Source organism: Nesoenas mayeri, assembly GCF_963082525.1.
Source record: "Nesoenas mayeri genome assembly, chromosome: 1".
In the NCBI taxonomy this organism is placed as follows: Eukaryota; Metazoa; Chordata; class Aves; order Columbiformes; family Columbidae; genus Nesoenas; species Nesoenas mayeri.
This window is the reverse complement of record NC_137541.1, coordinates 6297928-6316348: the sequence shown is the minus strand read 5'-3', so window position 1 is coordinate 6316348 and position 18421 is coordinate 6297928.

The window sequence follows — 18421 nt, the reverse complement described above, 5'->3', positions numbered from 1 at the left end:
TCCACCTGGGGTTGCAAACTTTTCATTCACAGAGTAAATCTCTACATAAACATCATTAACTACTAGTTTGCAAATGGAATTCACTGAGAGAGATGAAGCTACTACCTTAAAGTCAGAGAACCATAAGAAAAGAAAAAAAAAAATCTGTGACGTCTTACAGAACTTCGTGTTAGTTCACATTTGACAGAAAACAAACAAATAAAATCTCCAACTAAAACCAAACAAAAATCTCATTACCACCATGCTACTTGAAGTTTTTCATTAAGTTAAAATAATTGTTTGTCTTTAACCAGACCTAAATTAATGTTTTATTTCAGGATACAAGCGAGTCAACCTACCCTACTTGACTTTCTGTCTGGAAGTCAATGGGCAGGTAATGCTATCCTAGACATGGCTCAAATGAAGACGGGGATCCTGTGGCTGGGCAAAACTACAGTGTCTCTGTTTACAATAAAGCCAGCCTTCTCTGTGACAGAGGTACTGATAATTTAGGTTGGTGACTTTATATCTGTGCAGATAAACTGAACTGTTAAACTTAATAGTTCAAAACCTGCAAAGTTTTCTGGCTTCTTGGTTCTACGTTTCATTCTTCCTGAGAAGTCCATGTGAGGACACTGCAGACTGGGAATGTTCTTGTGATAAAAAGTCTGGTATATACTATACCTGACGGTCCAACATCTTGTCTAGGTACTCTGGACATTAGGGGAATCTATGATCATGGAATACCGAGGCAGTGAGCACATCATGAGAAAGGTGGTGGTCAGGTATGGGTTGTCATCACTATATATTTCTGCTCATAATTCAAACCGTCAAGGAGTTTTAGTGGAAATAAAGAATTTCCTGTGCATACCGGGCATAACGAGAGTGCACTTGGCCCACGGTTTCCAGAAAATATAAAAATTTACATCATGCAGGTTAACTATACTGTCTGTGTAGGGTAAATCATAGTCCAAAAAGTACAATGCACTTTTTCTGCTGTTCGTAGGCTAAACTAGATTTTCATTAGACCTATGTTCCTGGAGAAATGAGCATAGATACCACAGACAGGGTTGAAGGATTTTTTCAATCTTTTTTACTACTCACCAATAGAAACAAATCTGCTTGGCCAAATCCAGAAATGTTTCTTTCTTGGAAGTAAAGTATAGTCAAATAGACTTTTTAACTCCAGTATGACTCCTTTCTTTGTTATAAGGCAGACATTGTTGACCACAGCAAGCACAGCTCAATAACGGACATTATCCAAAAGACCATGATGGAAAGGACTGATGCTTTATACTGGAACCATTTATGGACATAATTATGAGCTCTGTGCTGAAAGAACAAACTATCAAACTAATTTACACATCCAATCTGTTAGTATGTCAAATAAAGCCAAAAGGGAGGAAATCCTCAGTCTCCAATGGACATCAGTTGTAGCTGGCCCACACATAGAGATTAGACCTAAATTTACTTTGGTCTTCATGCACATTGGCCCATGCCGGGGATACCAATGAGAACTGGCCAATTTGTTTTGTTTTGTTTTGTTTTTTTCTACTGAGTAGTAAATTTACTGAAAAACAAAGCTTTAAAGAATAATACAAAATCTCCAGAAACTGAGACAAAATCAGTAATTATTTTCAGCCAAGAAAAAAATTAAAAATTAAGGAAGTCCATTGGGAGTGTCATAGTATTTTATTTCACTATCTAAAAATGAATGTTATTACTTTCAGCAGAACTAACTGACTTCATATTTTGGACCAGTATCATGTACTTAAACAAATCATCTGCACTGAAAGAAAAAAAGATTGAATAAAAACATCAACGAAACTTAAAAAGAAAATAAATAAATATGTGTGCTTGTATTGATGAAACACTTGAATAGAGCAGAAATCATCGGGTTTGTGGGTTTTTTTATTGTTGCTGTAACATTTTACTGTACCAAATTTTTCCACTTTTTTGTCTGGTTTTGCTATCAAGCAGAAAAAGAAAACCAAACTACCCTGAATTACTCACTCAGCTCTAGTGCCAACAAGTATGTCAATTAGTGTTAAGTATTGTAGTTTTTTTATTCAACCATATGTCCACTTTGGCTATGATTGAGACCAGCTGCTAATTTTATGCAAGACGTGAACAGCTGCTGGGTAGGAAAACTTCATGTTTGCTTGCCTAAGATTAAACTTACATATTCACAAGTAAAATTATTTAGTGATTGCTGCAGGTCAATAATGTTTACCATAGCGACCATTTAGGAGAAAAAGTACTTTTGTAGACCTGCTTTCATTGATGTTTGCCTTTTCACTTCCCTCTACGTGGCTAACAAAGGAGATAAATATCCACAGGCACATACTTAAGAAACGGGTATTTTTTTCTAAGACCCTTTACAAGCAACTCCCTGGATCCTTCTGTTTCCAGATGGAATATTTAGGTGCTCGGATGCCTTGAACATATCTTCATATCTGCTGGTCCTTTCCCAGGAGAAAGACCTAGACACAGAGGAGTTCCTAAGTGCATGCAGTATCCAGAAATACAAAGCCATAGGGTAGATCAATTTGCTTCTAAGCCACCTGCTTGATAATCTTGTACAACCATTGCTCCATGCATGCTGTGGTATGCATATCATTTGTTGTCTTGACAAACTCATATAAATCTATCTGTGTTTGTTTATGTAGGCTATTAAATCTTAAATGTCTACGTGCTTTTAGTGCAGGACTATCCTGGGGCTAATTTCCCATTCTCCTGGTTTAAAAGAATCTTGCAAAAAAGTCACATTTCTGCAGAAAGGTTAATGTTCAAGCTTCCAGAAGTAACTAGCTATATAACAGTGTTTGACTTGCATGTGTCATAATTAAATGCTAATTTAAACAAATGTAAAATAACCTTATAACCTTTTTTTTTAATTTATTTTTTTTATTATTATCAAGAAGTACTCTGCCCCAGAGCCGTCAATTCTAAGACTAAACTAATGTACTAATTTCTCATAAGTATAGATTTAATGCTTATCTCTGTGAGGAATATATAGAATTATAACCTGGTTGTACTTCGCCATATGTTCAGCCTCATGCAAAAGTAAAATCAACTGGCTTTTTCTAAATTACTTCCTCTCTTGATATATGGACCTTATTTATAACCTCCCTTTGTGCAACCATAACGCCATCACATAGGGCTTAGGTTCTGAAAACCGTAGCAATTGCCTGAAAATTGATTTGATGTCTTTTGCCCATCCCTCCCTCGGGTCCCTCAAGACATTTTAATATGAGCCATGACATTATGATGGATGAAATCTGGCATTTTACTGTAGCAATGCTACTCCCATGTGGAAAATAACAGCTTGTTCAAAGCCCATCTTCCAGCCAGATTTAGGATATACAGTAAGCCACATCTTCAATCTCTCCCTTCGCTCCACTCTTTCACAGTATCCTTTACAAACAGCTTCGTTTCGTACATCAACCTGTCTCAGTACCAGACTCTTGCTAATCCTTACCCCTCTGTGAAGCTAGCTTGAAAAACAGAAACTACAGCTACAACCTTGCCCTCCCAAAACTCTTCTGGACAAGAAACATATGTGACTAATTCACTGGTAATTAACTGGGGAAAAAAAAAAAAAATAAAAGAAAGAAAAAAAAAAAGGAGAAAAAAATACAAGAAAAAGAAAAAAAGGAAGTCTAGCTAATACACAGAATTCACTGTAAATTATCTCTGACAATATCAAGCTCCTGATGGACTGTGTGATACCATGTTGCATACAGACACTGTGGCACAAAACTATTCCATGTACTCTCTTGGATGATCCGGGTTACATTAAAGGAAGTTGCCTGAAAATGAAGCAAATTATATTTGAAGGTTTTACTCCAATTTTTCAGAAAGAGCTTTTCAAGATGGCTAGTAAAGCACCCAGTGTTGACTATCAAATATTCTGCTGCATGGTAATCTGAAACTCTTTTGCTCCCTACAGCCACTTGGGATACAAGAAAGCTCACCCAAATGTTATCATACAAGTCAGCTAAAGACTGAAGCAAAGAAGAAGTTCTTGAAGATGTCTGTGTGCTTAGTTTACCCAACTGAAGTTCAGGCAAAGCAAAGAGGATTTTAACTTCTTGGGTTCTGAAGAAAAGTGAACTCCTTTTAGATACTTAGTGCATTTATATCTGTCTAGCCCAACATCTGGGAAATCCTATTCTGTCATCAACTGTTACAATTGCTTCTTCTGTTCATAAATGAAGATACAATCACATTGAATGGTGTCTTTCTTCTCATCCAGCCTTAAATATCTAAAAGTCTGAAGTGGTCACCGCTTTTTGATGATCAAAAGGATGGCTCATCTGGTATATCACATGATAAGCCGAACCTTGAAGGAGCAAGACCAACCAGAGCCTCCTTCCAATAACAGCTCAGTAATGGCCCTCGGCATGAAACACTATAATGGGTGTTACAACACAACAATGTCCTTGGAAGTGGTGTTTGCCCATTCTGCTTTGTATGACTTGTGTTGGTTTGAGCTGTTCAAAGTCATTAATGTTTACTAGGGAATCATGTTACCCCATTTTTTTTTGTTTTTTAAATGGGAGAAGGGGTTCCCTGCAAAGCCATTACTGATACTTTTTAAATTATGTTTTACAAACATTGCTATGCAGATTTGGTATTAGCTGGCCATGCCACTTTGGCAGCTAAAATGTCGGGATCCACCTTCTCTCAATAGTTACACAGAAGAAAAATGGGTTGTGGCAGTGCTCCCAGGGCAATAATAACCCTTACCACCCTACAAGGGTCTTTTCGCACCCCTGCCCATGGCCCATGATGTGGGGCCATCCAGCCCTGCCACAGTGATGCCCTTGGATGCCATCTCCAGCTCTACCACAGCCTTGCCCTGCACATCAGATTCCTGGTACCATTTCACTGCCAACAAGGATTTGTAAACCTTGCTTTCTGTGCACATCCAGAATCTCATGCTGTGGTAAATGTGGGAAAACAAATGTAGTACATGGTGGCTGAGGACTCAGCATTTGAATAAACCCTTCATTGTGAAGAGGAGCAAAACTGCCCCCAGTTTTCCATCTGTGCTGCACATCGCACTCTGAGTCAGTTAGAGACTTCCCAAAACAGTCTTTCTGAACCCTAAACACTTATACATAGCTTTAAAGTGCAAATGAATGTGTCTGTGAAGCAGATATTTATGATTTTAGCACTGGAAAAGTAGGTTTTTCTTGTCTGTTCTCTTTTGTAATGTATATACACTACACAGCCAAATTGTTCTCCATCATATTTTACCTTAACGGACAATATGAAAGTGTCTGTATAGTTCATGGAACACTTTTGAAGTATTTGTTGATGGCTGATTTTATTAAAAAAAAAATGAATACCTGAAAGACTTTTGCCATTTATTTCAGTCAATTTTTGTGGGTTTTTTTTTCCTGCTGTCCTTCAACTCCTGTTTGAATTTGGTTTAGCTATTTCATCCTGTTCATTTTTTTTATTTTTTTCATAACTACCTTCTTCAAATTCCTTTGACAACCTGAGAAAGTCTTGCAGCTGAATGCAGTATTAATTATATTTCAAAGCAAACCTTTTATTCATTTGGGGACAATCTGTGAAACAGAAATCTGTGACTGAAGCTGCTGCCAAGCCAATTACTGCAAAATAACTCAAATATGTCTCGACAGATTGCAATTTTTCCTATTGTTAGATTGTTTATTTTTTAGATCAAATGGTTATGTTCACTTAAATTAGACCGGCATTTAAATATTCCATAACTTTTGCACATGATGCATCTATATGTATATATAGGGAATATACAGTGAATGGTATGAGGAAAACAAGTTCCACTCAGCTAACAATGGATATTATTAATCCATTTCTACTTTTTTAGAAATCATCTGCAAATGTACTTTAAGTATTATAGATTGATAAATTCTAGGGCTATAAAGGAAAATTACAGTCTAGCTTCTTTCATAACCAAAGGAAAACAAAAAGAGCTTCTTACTCAGTCATTTCTGCACCAAACAACTCTTTTGAAATATATAAAACTGTGATTTCACATCTTTCATTGGTGGAAAAATCCATTGTGTTTTAGGTAAGTTTTTATGGCAGTTTAAGATCTATTATTGTCAAAAGGAAATTGCTACTGTATTTGCTTACCTAATTGCCTGCTCTTAAATATTTTTTTTCAAAAAAGGTAAGAAAAAAGGAGCAAAATCCTCCCAGACCAGACTGCATCTTCACTAAAATGTGATAATTTATATGGATGCCAATGGAACTAATACTTCCTACAGCACTTAGTTTAAACAAAGTTGATACAATATGCTTTATTAATTTGTTCTGTTTCAAGTATCCTGATGAATATTTTATACAAATAAGTGACAACCTATTGATTAGTCATGACATGTTTGCTGCCACAGTTATTCTATTCATAAACATCCAATTGCAGAGCAAAGAGAGTCAAGTCACACTGCTATTTTGGTTTCCAGAACAAAATAAAGCTTTTGCAGGAGGAATAAATGTGCGTGCGTGCACACACGTAATTTTGGTCTGTCTTCTCTGCTAAATATGAATTTGCATTATTACTTGTAAGACTATTTCTTTATATTAAAATGCATCCATAAGAAAGTCGTTAGTGAGATTGAGGTTTTTTGACTTTGCACAGTACTGTCTAAATTAGCTTATTTCTGATTCTTTCTACATACAGCTTTGTCTGTATATTTGTGGACTTGTTCTTTGTTGCTTAACTTATTCAGCCCTTAACAAGCTGAAGAAATTCTGGTCAATAGAGCAGAAAACAGAGATTACTTCATGCACAAGTTGTAATACCATTCCAAATAGTCATCCTGATCAAGTTTATTGATTATTGAACATCTTCTTGTGCTACTTGCATATGGACCTTCCACAGCAGCCTGGAGATTCACTGACAAGTATTAACAGAATAATCCTGACAGTGTTCTTTTAACCAGTCCATGAAAAACAAAGAATGTGGATCTTGGTTTGTTTTATATTCTGGTGAAGAATTAAACATTGTTCCAGTTCCTACATAAATTCATCTAGAGCCAAAGACAAAAGTTTCAGAAGTGGTAGACATCCTTAAACATCTCTGAACTCACTGGATCCAGAGCTAAAAATTTTGTCTGTATGTCTGCAAAGTCCAAATGGAGATGGCAACTGGTTCTGCTGGTAATAAAGTAACTGCTCTCCTCCACAATAAATAATAATTATTTTTTTTAGAATGTTGTCTCTTGAAAAATCTTACAGCTATTCCTTTGTTAAAAAAGAAGGAAAGAATGAGTGGTAAAGAGGTTTCTACATTCTCAAACTACATATTTTCTCATTTTACTGTTTTGCATGAGCTTGAGCAAAAGCACAAAATCTGAAACAGATCTCATCTTCCAGCACCTCAGCCTTTTCACCTGTATTTTGAGGAATTTGCCTACAGCCTTCAAATGTTTTAAGGGCTGATGAATTTACATTTAGTTTCTATGAGGTGCTCTTTTTAAAAGATCATCATCTCATGGAAGCTGATGTCACCATCATGCTATCACATCTTTCATGGTAAAGTAACTTAAAAGTCCACTACTTGAAAAAGAACTTTCTCAAGGGACCCCTCCCATCTTTTTTCATGCAGGAATACATTTTGGGTTTGGGTTTGGGTTTGTTTTGTTTTACTTTGTTTTTTACCTTGTACTCTGGACAGTCCAAGTCTACATCAGTGCTTAGTGGGACACGAAGCAATACCTAGTCTGTAGTTATCCAGGAGCTTCTGAGTTACAGTGGATTTTTTTCAAGGGAGATCTCAAAAAGTATCACGGAGAAGACTGTCACTATATTTGTTTGCATTTTGTGGGCTGTGATTACTGGTTTTGACTAGTGAAGAACTGACAGCACCACATCATTCTGTTACCCCTACTTCCCACTTCAGCCACCTGGCATGTTTTTTCTTTTACACTTTGGATTATTTGCAGTAAGGTGCAGAAATGGTAATATGTCTCAATGACTGCTCAGGAACTTAGGTGGGTGGTCTTCAAGACACTCTATTACCAAAAAAGTTAGATAAAATATTTCATAATCAGCTCATCTTGGGCAGAATGTTTGGAAAACATGATCCTGAAGGTGAAATAACATGATTATTTCCAGAAAAAAAAAAGATAAACCAAAAGAAACAGAAGGTCTACAAAATGGCTTTAGGTCATCAGTGAGTTAACATATATCATAAATAAAGGTAATTTTATAATTGACACATGGTCCAAGAGATTAAGCCACTCAGATAACTTGTTCTAAAAACTCTTGCAAACCCTTCAATGTTACAATCCAGCATCTGTGTCCTAAACCTGCCAAGTATAACCTCTGAATGGTCACCAGGCTATTGGCTCCAATACTAAAACATATTGAGGAGGAGTGGAAGAGGGGAAGGCAATCCAGAAATAGAAGAAGCTAGTGCCAAGAAAGTGTCACACAGATATATAGGAGCCAATTACCTTTGTAATTGCATTTTACCAATAAAAGCCAACATTGTGTCCAGATTCCTGTAAGCTCCACTTGCTTCAGTGACAGTTTACAAGTGTAGTTAATGAGTTAATGTGAAGATACAAACTCTCATTGAAAGCGAATGACTATATTACATGAAGAAGAAGGAAAAATAAGTCGTGGATGATGAAGTCCTAAAACTTCACTTCAAGACAAATAGATAATAGGACCTGAGGGAATGACAGGAAGATGTGCAGGGAAGGTTTAGGCTGGACATTAGGAAAAGGTTCTTCACCCAGAGGGTGGTGGAGCGCTGGAACAGCCTTCCCAAGGAGGTATCACAGCCCCAAGCCTGACAGTGTTCAAGAAGAGACTGGACAACACCCTCAGACATATGGTATGAATTTTGAGGTTGTTCTATGCAAGGACAGGAGTCGGACTTGATGGTCCTTGTGAGTACCTTCCAACTCCGGATATTCTATGATTCTATGATCTACTAGGATGAAATGTGGATAGAAATACTTCAGATCTGTTAGTTTAAACAGCCACTGCCAAACATACTTAACATTGAATGTCAGCCTCATGACTATGGTGCCCCCAAGCAGCTTTAGTAAGGAAGCAAGTACAATTCAAACATTCACGTCCCCTCAATTTACCTAGCTGTAAAATGGGGTTAAAGCAACAAATTTTCCATATAAAGCTCCTGGCTAAGTAAGAATTAAGGATTTTTAATACTGATTTTATAATTTAAAACTACTCAAAAGCTGTGACATCTCAGCTCTAAACAGCTGAGGTTCTGTCCTTTGCAGTCAGCTTAAGAAAAGGCTGTTCAATGAACACAGCGTTTGAAGTTTCAACATAAACTCTAATTAAAAGACAAAAAAAATTCTTCCACCTATCTGAGGTTTCATTTTCATGGTTCCACAGGTGTGATTTAGAATAATTTTACTTTATAGATTGTATAATAAATAAAGCCAATCTCAAAATCTCAGAAAAAAACCATGTGAGGTAAGTAGGTTATAAATCTGGAGAATCTAGTCTGCAAAAGCAATGGAATTTTCATGGTTTCAATGTGTGATTAAATTATTTTTAGCTGAAGGAAAAAATAATCATACAAGACAAATATCAAGCTGCATAAGTAATATACTAAGGAGTGGCCCATTCTAGCCATATATCATAAAACACCAAAACTGAAGCTTCTGTTCTTACAATGGATGACACAAGCAGAGGAGAGGGTTGCTACAATGATTGGCATCCTTGAAAGTTTTAATCTCTACATTTTCCACTGTCAGTGTTTAAAACTGTGCACACTGGAAATCATCGTTGGAGGAGTATTAACACTAGAGTGCCAAGGATAATTTTGAATGGATAGACCTATTCCCAAATAAAGACCTATTCCCATCTTCCAATGTGGTTTTCATTTAGTGAATGAAGTCTTTCAGGTTTTAATACAACAGTGACAAAGGATAATAATGTGCAGCCATATCTTTAGATCCAATCCATTCAAGTATGCAACAAGTAATGTATAGTTTCCAGAAAGGACTAGGATTTTAGTATTAGCTATGTTTTCATTTGACCCAAATGTTGAGATACCCAAGTTTTTCAAGGGATTGACTCAGTTTCATACTGCTGCTGTGAATCAGGTGAAAATGGGCAAGAATCGAAGTTATGAGTAACCCCAGATGGCATGTGTGATTATGCTGTCAATCAATATACCCGTTTTCTTAGAGGTGTCTTTTAAGGTTTTAGCCTTGATTGGCACATTTGCAATTTAAAAATAGCTTAGAAAATGATACAATGTTTCACATGATCCAAGACAAAGTATGATGATAACCAAAATAGCAACAACAAGAATTTAGTCAATTGGAAAAAATTTGCTATGATTTAGCCAAGAATATAAGATCATAATGATGTGTGTAGCTCTAAACATGAAGCCCCTACATTTTACAAGGGTAATATTTCTTCTGGTTACACACACGACTGACAGATCTTTTCTTAAAGTCAGAGTCCAGATCAATCTTTTCTTAGCTACTTGTTAATGACACGTATACTGTGGGTAAATATCACTCACAGTTCAGAGACCTTTGATATTTAGTCTATACGCCATATGTGGAAATCCTGGGGATGAAAACTTGTGCAATCAGCTTCTGTTAGGAAAATTGGAGTTAAAAACTGAAAACTTATCAACGAGTATATGCCTAATCTAAGAGCTGCTGGGTTTTAATATGGTGTGTCTAGTTCACCTTCTATCCAGCTTCCTTATTCCAATATTTGGAAGCTGGATTGGTCTCAACAAAATACCTAAAGCACCTAAAAATGTTCAGGGTCTAGTGTGGAAATCATCTGGACAAATATTGAAAACTCAGCACTGTAATATAGTTGTCTAAAGTAGGTGATAGGAATCATGGTCTAAATTTCTTTCCACTGGCTTTTTAAAGAGAGGATGATAGGATCAGATAGAGGCATTTATATAGCAGATGTCTAAAGTAATGTAAGACGTTCCTACCCTTAACCATCACCTTTAATTGCATATCAGCCACTGACCTTTTGGACATCATTTGATAATTACTTTAAGGCATCCCGTGGTCCCAGGAGATCATGAAAATGTTCATAATTACTTTAGAAAAAATGAACTTTCCTTAGCCAAAAATGACTGAAATGGATTTCAATTAAAGTTTCTTACTCAAATTATCTTTTTGTATAAAAAAACTACAGAACTATGTGGACTTCCATGTGAATCTAAAAACAAAAATATAGGCAGATGAACTAAGAGTTTCAGCAGGTTTTTTTGTTTATTTTTTTCTCAATTGAACTAGCTTACTGAAAAAATACTCGTGCAATAAAAAGACAAAATAATGATTCAGAATAATTATTAAAATTCAAAAAAACAGTAGAAAATACATACTATTTTTAATCATAGAGGAGTTGTAAGTAAAGAGAACTTTTATCAGGCTAATTAGTATAGACTAAAAAGTAAACATGTTTTTGAACAAAAAAGTGAAGCAGTGGGTTTTAAAGCTGATTTAAAACTGAAAGAAAATTATTGACTTAATTAGATAAGTATCAGGTCATATGTCTAGAAAAGGTGACTCATACCAAGGAGTAGAGCGGATATTTGTAGAGGAGCATACAGATATTGATTGTCGATGGGAGAAACATTATAATAAATCACAAAATCAAGACTCTGAATCTGAGTTTTTATTAATGAACCAAGTAAGGAATTTTGGCTCTCAGATTCAGATTAAAAGGCTATTCTAAGTCTCTTTTGATGATCAGGATTGAAATAGTAGTTAGTAACTGCTTTGTATGAGAAAGAATCTCCACAATCAGCGTTGCATTTGTTCATTACTTAGTGTCTACAGGGTTCATTCTCATTATTTCATTTTGGGAATAGGATATTTAGGGAACTTTCTAAAGTTTAAAATGTGCTGCAAAAAGACAAGTGAAAGATCAAAGGTTTTATGAGTCCATTCTGGGAACACTTAACGTGGTTGTAGTGGAGATGCTTTGGTAAGATTAAAACTTCTTCCCCAGTTATGAGCTAAATCCCTCCATCACAAAAGGCAGAAAAATATGCATGTAATTCTACAATTAATAATTTCATCTTGAGGCATCTGCACAAATTTGTGAAGGCTTTCTCATGCAAGTGTAGGGCTTTCTAAGTAGATTTAATATAACTAGTTTGCTTATTTTTCTTCTCCTGATGGTGACACCACAGTTTCCTTCTGAGGAGTTTTATAATTTGTAGACTGTGAATGGCTGGAAGAGTTCTAAGCAGATATGATCTTCCCATATAAGTTTAAATTATAATTAAACAAGTAATTTAACCATATTGTTCATTGATTTCCCACACAGTTTCCAGGGCAGGATGGCCTGTAACACATTGTGCCTACGATGTGTGGAAGTAATTCTTGTGATGTAAGTTTCTTTTAAAAGAGTCTATTCCTCTGGAAAAGTACCTCATTGGATAAAATTATTCATTTAATTATTTAGGTAGCTATGATGAGTGTTCTGTTCAAAGTAAATATATTTATATCCAAGGGCCTGGATGGATAATATAATTTTTTTAATGTATATTTAGGATGATTACTGTGTTCATGTAAACAGATGTGTGGGTTTGCAGGACTTCCATAGATCATGCTGGTAGGTTGTTGATTTTGATTTTGTCTTTACTTTCTAAAAAAGTCGAGGATCATATTGGAGGATTCCAGAAAAAAAATATAATGGAATTATGTTTGTCACTGAAATAGTGATGGAAATCAGTAAGAAAATCCAGATTTCTAGAACAGATGATAAAAATATAATCTTTGGAATTTAAATACAACATAGACCTCATAGTATGATTGCTTAAAAATATTTCCATATCTGCATTTACTTCAATTAAAAAAAATATCTTTCAGATTAGAAATAGAAACTGCAGTTTGAAACTGATATGATAATCCCTATTAAAAAAAATAAACATAGAAAGGCACTAGCCAACCATCAAGTATAGAATTTAAAGAAAAACTCCATGATTGCTCAAAATAGCATTTCCTATCACTTCTACTTCAGCATCTTCCTATGTAATACAGAGCAGTGTAATTTTTTTTTTTTCTCAGTTTGTAATGACAAAATTGGTGCTCTGGCCCAATTTTATATGTTACACCCTAGTGGGTCAGGTTCATTGCATATAGTGGAAAAACAGCCCAAGAAGCTCCTGTCAAACTGGGACAAACATCTAAGTAAATACAAGTAAAGTGTTCATATTGATGCACTATCCTCTTCTCAGGATGTGACTTTCCCTGAGATTATTTTTATGGTTTTATGTGCATGTTAAACAGTGTGAGATCCCAAGGGGTATGTTTAAACATCAGGCAGAGACAGTCATCAGTCAGAGATATTAACAGAGGGGACATGATTATCAGAGCCTGGGTTCTTGAAACAGGCTGGCTACAGCAATTAATATTCTTATACGCTCCTTGATGAATTCAACTTTAAATGGAGTTTGTCACCCACCCCCAGACATATGGATAAATCATGTACAGATTAAAAAAAAAAATGTTCAATCACAGCAGGAGGAAAAAAATGTAACAAGTGAAAAGCTGAATGCTGAAAGAGAAAAATTAAGTTATTTTCTTTCCCATCCTTTCTAGATGAAAATTAGCCATAAATAAGCAGTTCATGATAATTCCTACTTTGATTATTTTTGTTTGTTTCTTTTCCAGCTACCTTAGCAAATTTAGATGGTGTACTTTTTTGGTGGACCGATATGAGGTTTTTTTCCTTACAAGCGCCTGTAACAGAACTCTTCATTTCGGGTTGAGCAAAATAACATTTCTTAGTTGAGCAATAAATCCTTCTTGCTCCACACATCACGCAAGTTTTACACTTAACTCTTTTTTTTGTTTGGTTGTTTGTTTTGGGGTTTTTGTTTGTTTGTTTGTTTATTTGTTTGTTTGTTTGTTTTGTTGTTATTTTTGTCATTATATTGCTACCATCATTATTTTCCCCAGTTTGGCAGCCAGCTCCAAAAAAGCAATTTTTCACATAGACTTACTCAAGAATATAAGTTAGTGCTGGGCTTTAACTGAACACGAGTCTCTCAATATGCCAGCCTTGTTGCATGCTCAGAAAAGATCTCTACGACTCCGCTAGCCTGTGCATCCTTTATTGCTAGTGCAACAAGGGTGACAACGTATGTCAAGCCTGGTGGGAGCTGATCCTTGCGGCAAACACTCAGTCGGCTACAGCTTGCTGTCAATTTTACCTACTGGCAACTCCTCCAGGAGGCCTGAGTTTGCCAGAGTTCACAAAAAATGAGGACAAACAGTGCTGGGTTTCTTTTTTCCATAAGGCAATTCAGGTGCGTGGAAAAACAGGTTGAGCTGGGAGAGAAGGCAGATGACAAGTGACAAGGGGCCACCTGTGAAAAGATATTTTTTTGTCTTGCTATTTGCACATACAAGTGAAATTCACTGTTAAATGGAATCAGACAAGGAGAAAATAAATTCTCTCTTATTCATATGCTGCAGAAGAAAATTTTGTGTTCTCAAATTCAAACTGTTTGTAAGATATTAGGAAGACAATATTCACACACACCCTCATCCCTGTATGAATGACACACCTGGTTATTAGCAAATGCAAAGATTTCTCCTTCCTTCTGCAACCCTCTATTGACATCTGCTAGAAGTGGGACATTGTCTTTAATGAATCAAGTATTTACTTGAAACTAGGTAATTCTGTGTCCCTCTTGATTATAACAGCCAGGGGGATTGTGTGCAAAATGTCTTTGGTCATTATTAACTTTGTATGTCTTTGCTTCATGTCAACAAGAAATCTGACACCATCTCTGGGGGAAAAATTCTAACTGTGGTCGTGTTCCAAGAAAACTTTTTTTTGTGTATTGTTAAGGATGATATTCTGTACAAAAAATATCTTAGCACCTTAGGCATTGCAAGGATCACCAGCCAATGTGCTGAGGAATAGCATAGCAACCATCACTAGGGAGAATGTCAAAACTCTGAGACATGCAAAAAAGAAAAGGCAGTCAACTAGGGAACTGGGGGGAGTTCCAGCTTCCCTTGAATCTCCACAAAATTATTTAGTTCTCACTTCTGGTAGATAAAATACAGCTAAACTGCATTGAATCTAACAATATAACGAAACGAAAACAAGATTTTTTATATTTTAAAATACATAATTTACATCATTTTATAGAAGGGAATGCAAACTTTGCAAAGACAAAGTGAAAACACTTATTTTGGTGGTATAACAAAAAAAAAAAAATGCTGGTTGTCTACAATAATGCATTTATTTTCTAAATCCTGCATCTTCCTTTTGCACCTCAGGTCTCCAAAAAAAGATGAAAACCCATTAGTTCCTCATTAATGACTACAAAGTTTAATGCATGTCTTGTTTAAAACTGATACTTGGTAGTGTTTTTTTTCAAAAAAGTCACAGAATTTGGTGTTCTGCTTTCAGTCCTTGTTCAGATGATAATGTGAAAAGTGTCAGCATTTACTTTTAAAATTGTTTTTAAACAAGTACTAATTGCATGTGGTCATAGAATCCTAGTGGAGAAAGAGGCCTATGTGCACACCACAGATGCAAACCAATGGATTGAATCCATTCATAATTCAGTAGTTAAGGTCACCTCTGAGAACTGGAACGTGGGACTTCAAGTCCTCTTAGACCAAAGGGGAGCTTAATGATATTAAGGTCTGTTCCAATCTAAATGGTTCTATGATTCTTCATCCTTGAAACGATACTTTTACCCATAACCGAAAAATGTCTCTTCAAAACCATGACCATTATACAATTGTCCCCTTTTGGGGGGACAGTAGATCACAATGATCAGTGTGAAAGTTTGATTCATTTGATCATGTTTTGTTTTGGTTTGTTTTTTTTCTCAGTAGGCTGGAAAGATCTCTGTTCCTGAAGTCTCTTCTTGGCAAACCCATTTTACTCAGAATGTAGGAGCCTTACATCATTATTTTCTAAGCAATAATTAACTATATAAAAGCTGAAGCCAGGAACTTTTGTCTTTGATACCCAAAGTAGATGTTTTGACTCTGCTCGATCACTCCAGCACTAACAGATTTAAAAACTGGGAAAAGTTCACATTTCTCAAATCTGAGAACATTTTTCCCTAATTCTGCTGAGGAAAAATGTGGACATAGTAGCCATGTTATACATTTCCTTCTTCATTCAATCCTTATCTCGTCATTATTTGCTTCCCTCTTGAATCATTGTCTACAGAACTTTGACACTGTGTTATTTAGCTATGTTAAAAATCTTGATGTAAAATACTCAGGATAGAGAAGATCAATATGACTCGCTGGGAGATTTTAAACCCTCTCTTTAATTTTGGATAAAATGCTGATCTGCTGGAAATAAAGTATCTTAAAAAAAAGTTCTGTTATTAAAAAAAATAAATTAAAAAAAATAACATCTCCTAATACAACAAATGATAGAGTTAAAATCATGCCATGTTCCTTTATTTTTAATATAGATGTTCTCTAATAAAAAATACTATTTCTCCTAATAAGCTTTTGTTTAACCTTTGCATTCTCCAGAATCACAGGACACATAGTATGAAATAGTTCAGTTTACCAAAGCTTATCTCTGTATTTGTGTACATTCATTAATATTTTGCAGGTGACAAGGTTTTGTCCAATTCAGCATAGGGAAAACCTGTAAAATACATATTTAAAAAAAAAATGAATGCAAAATACAGTTCCCACCAATCTCTAAATGTAAGATGGCTTTTAAATAAACATACAGATTAGAGTAGGGAGCAGATTAGTAAACAAGCAATCTTCCTGTGTTTGAGCTATTCAAAATTATGCAAGTTGGAGTAAATTTTCTCTCTTCTTGTTACAGTCCTGATGCATGGATGGTCCTAGGAAGTCAAAATGGAACAGACCATGCAGCATATGGTCAATCTGGGTAATTCACTGCAACTGGAAATCATTGAGACAAATGCTGTGACTGCATCTGATAACAAACTGTACGATTTTACAGCCATTAGCACTGCAAAGGAAGTCTGTAAGGGTGGTAATCAAACATCACACTTGAGGGCATAAACTAATTACCCAGCAGGTAAGGAAATTATGTGCTGCTCCTATGTTACTCTAATGGTTGATGTCCCTTGAGTTTCACCTGTTTTCTTGAAACAAGGGAAAACCAAGAACCGAGTGAACCTCCGTTATTTGATGGAGAAAAGAAGAGATCCAACATTGTAAGTGATGGGATAAATGTTGCATTAATGTAGACCTCATTTTCCTGAGTAAGTCCATTATTTAACATATAACATCTTTCCACTATATCTAGGAGAAATGTGCCCAAAAGAAATTAAAAGACATAAGGATAGGTATGAGATAATATTTCATGGTTGCTGGCTGACAGAAATTTAGCTATACAAGTGATTATTTTTCCATTCATTACCCTTGGTGATTAAAATCAGAGATGGTGATCTGACCCCAGAATTTCAGGATGAACCTGTTATGACAACTGAGAAAAGAGAGGGACATGTCAGAATGGATCCCCATCTTCATACAGAAACATATATTAGGGGCTGTATGCCAGTTTGCTCTCTTAAAAGACGAAGAAAGAACAAAAGCAAGGAGAAAGCATTTGACTTAATGCTAGGATGCCTTTATTTTATCATTTGCCAGCAGAGTTGCCCTGAATCCTTGATCCCATTTCATCATAATACAAGAAACAAACATTTTTTCTTCAAAGGATGAAACTTTTTGCCACTTATGGGAAAAAAATAAATAAAATAAAATAAAATAAAACAAAAAGAAAAAAAAAGAAAATAAATAAATGTCTCTCCTTGCTCAGAAGGTCTTTATGTCTTTATTAGGAAAAAACCACAATTTGGGGGAGATTTGCAAGGACACATTTAAGTAGTGGTTATCAGGAGCTGGGAGGGTCTGCGAGATAAAGGTCAAGTCTATACATATCCTAAGCATTTGCTACTTGCTGTTGCCAGGCAAAGGTTACCAGGCTAAATGAACCTTGTGTCTAACCCCATGTGGTATTTTTTGTGTTCTTATCTGAACTCCTGTCATGCTGAGCAGAGCAGCTCACACCTGACATTTTTCCCTTTATGGCCTTTTAAGCTACTAAGCTTGATTGGTATGGCATCCTTAGGGAGTGGGAAGACATGGGATGGGGGAGAAGGGAGCAGGCATTTGTAAGTCAGGAAAAGGATGTATCCTGTCATAAGCTTTCAGTCACCCGCATGGCTGTTTTGCTCCCCTCAGTGACTAAAATCTGAGGCAACAATCTGATCCTCAGACTTCAGCATCAGCAATATAACATCAGCAATATAACAAACCAAATAACCAAATCAAACCAAAGCAACACCGTAACGCATCTCTTTGTTAACATTTAAATCTAAAATTTTAATCGCACATCAGGACATCCAAAGTTAAGGTTGCCACAGCAACACTACAATAAAGCTCTTTTCGCCTAGCAGTTAGAGAAATGCATAGTTTAATTAAAAATAGTC